The sequence below is a fragment of the Vanellus vanellus genome (assembly GCF_965231255.1).
Source record: "Vanellus vanellus genome assembly, chromosome: 1".
Classification (NCBI taxonomy): domain Eukaryota; kingdom Metazoa; phylum Chordata; class Aves; order Charadriiformes; family Charadriidae; genus Vanellus; species Vanellus vanellus.
The window spans coordinates 52392896-52395745 of record NC_138905.1 but is presented as its reverse complement, the minus strand read 5'-3'; positions in this window follow the sequence as shown (position 1 = coordinate 52395745).

Below are 2850 nucleotides of genomic sequence, written 5' to 3'. Positions count from 1 at the left end.
GACCAGAAAGTGCAGCTCTTGACACGCACCAGTAATGGTCTCACAGACACAAGTACACCTGTGAACAAGCAGACAGCACATCACCTGTCAGTATTAAACATCCAGCAATATCAGATCTGTTACTTTTATATATCCAAATAATCCACAACTGTTTTTCATCTTCGGTTTTGGCATCCAGGGTATCTTCTAGCAAGGAACTACGCAGTTTGGCGATGCAGCGTGTAAAGCACTTTCTTCCTTTTCATTTGTCCTGTTCCTTGTATAGAAAAGGGCAGTGAGCAACTTCCAAATTCATCATTGTGGTGTTTATGAACAGCATAGCGTGTGTATCAGGCACTGGTGGGCCGTTGCCAAGAAGCAAGGATATGCTGGCATTTTGTATGTTTATGAGAATAAATCAATTAGTCAAAATCAGTTTTCAAACCCTACACCTTGAAACTGCAAATAAACTTCCCATCACAGAAAGTCTGATACGGGTGTAAGAGAGAAGGGAATTAAAAAAAGCAGCATGCAAAAGTTAAGTATTAGGAAGATGCAGGATCTCCAACTCACCAGGAGCTTAGGTGACAAGATTATTTCCCCCCACCCAAAACATCTGCTTGAACATTATTTTTAGCTGTGAACATGATCTCTCTGTCATGACTGTAACAGTTTCCAAGTTGGAAGGGGGAACTGTACATCTGTTCTTTACTCCAAAAGCATGAGGTAATGTGAACGTTTCTGTGAAAATGAGTTATGGTCTACATGAAGCCACAGAGGCAGAAACGAGATTACTGAAGAATTTCATGTAGATCTCTACCTATTCTTTGGATCAGGCTCTTGCCTGCTGAGGTAGAACAATTACAATATAGATTATTCTCTTTAATACATAGGTCACCACAGCATTTTTTTTCTCAAAAAGGTTAAAACAAGCTTTATTTTAACATACAAATCAGATTTGTGTACAAGGCAAAAAGACACCACTATAGTGGTAGGCTTACTGGGTCTCCACACAGCACATGTAGCCACTTGTGCTACAGTAGTCCTGAGATACAGAAAGAAGCCCTAAAGATCTTTTAAAAAGGGACAAACCATCTCCTTTTAATCACTCTTGCTATAATCACCTCCATTTGGGAATTAAGAAAAACATCATACAGTTCTGAGTCAAGAAAATCAAGTATCAACAAGCCAAATACCCAAGATACTTGTCTAATTCCCTGCTATCATCTGGGTATACTACCAAGAGCACTTGGGGAACAAATCATGAGATTCAAATACGCAAGGTTACTTCATTAACACTGCAAAGCATGTAGAAGAACTGCAAGACATTTTTGCTACCTTCACCTACTGCCTGGTCAATGTGTCAAACTTACACATCCTATGAACTTATAAATAAAAAAAAAAAAAAAAAAAAAGAATTCTCTACACTGTGTGTTAAGTTACTAAGAAAACAAATTTAACTTACTTTGCTTCCTTTTACAACGAAGTTATATGCGATATAGAAATATTTTTTAAAAGCTTATAAAAGCAGTAGAACTGCAGACGTTTAAAGTCCTGCCCCTAATATGAAAGACTACTTGAACACCCTCATTTTGCTACAAAATTGTATTAGCCATTAACTGATATGAAAAAAAAAAAAAAAAAAAAAGGAACAGTCTCTTTTAAAAAAAGTTATACAGGAAAAAGATATAGATAGTGGTTTTTTTTTTAGTTTTACAACATATAAAAATAAGTTACACTGACAACATATAAAAATAAGTTACACTGTATATTATGGCTTTCTCATTTAGCAGAAGAGTGCCATCATGGATTTAAACACTAGATGTTGTAACTAATTAAGTCACCATGTTCTCAGACTTCCCTTGTTTGAGTTTTAATGATTGTGTGAAAAGAAATGACTAAACATTAGTGGGAAAATTAAGAAGCCTCCAGAACAATTTCAATAGCAAGAAGCACTTGTAGAAGTAGTCTTTCAGAGGAATTTTTAATTTAATTTAAAATTTTAAATTAATATAAATTGAAGTTTTAATTTAATTTAATCCCTTGGCACAAACAAAGGCCAAGCCAAACCTCCCATGAACTTCGGCAGAGCCAGGGCTTCATACTGAGCTTCATTTCAGAAACGTTTACACGCAAGTATGATCCCATTATGCTACTGAAGTAATGATTTATTTTTAATGTGTGTTATGTTAATCATACAACTAAGATACTAGTTAGATTTGGTATGGAGCTATCTCAACAGGGCTACAATAATGCTAAACGAACAAGATTCAAAACTACAACACAGCTGCTTTATATTAAGTGTTGTCCACTAGGAATAAAAAGGAAGGGGGGGGGTGCAAAAGATGCTTGAGTCAAAGACTGAAAGACTGCATTTAGACAACGCTATGTTATTAATGGCCGAGTATACTTACATTTTGAAGTCTAAAGTTGCATTCAAATTGGACAAGCTATGACAATATTCAAATACATGTAAAGAAAAAGAATTCCAATTTCATAGTAAAGTTGTAACAAAAATCTCATTGTGCAGTTAAAGTAGCATTTGTAACATCAAAGTTCACAGCAGACAAACACAAATTTCAGACTTATGAATATAATAAGGACGATCATGGCACTGAATTTGGGAGTATTTTCAAGCTCTAGTTTTACTCAGGGTAGCAGAGTTGCCAGCTCAAGAAAGTTAACTGAATACTGGACAAAGCTCCTTATAAACAAGGCTCCACATCATGCAGAAGATGAGCTTTCTCTCCCCTTTTTCTCCAAGAAAAATATCTGTAAGGCGAGCTACAGTGATTGTTTCTGGTAGCAGTAAAATAAAAGAGAAGATAGAAAAGTAGGTATATAAAAAAATTCTTACAGAAAAGGCATCTG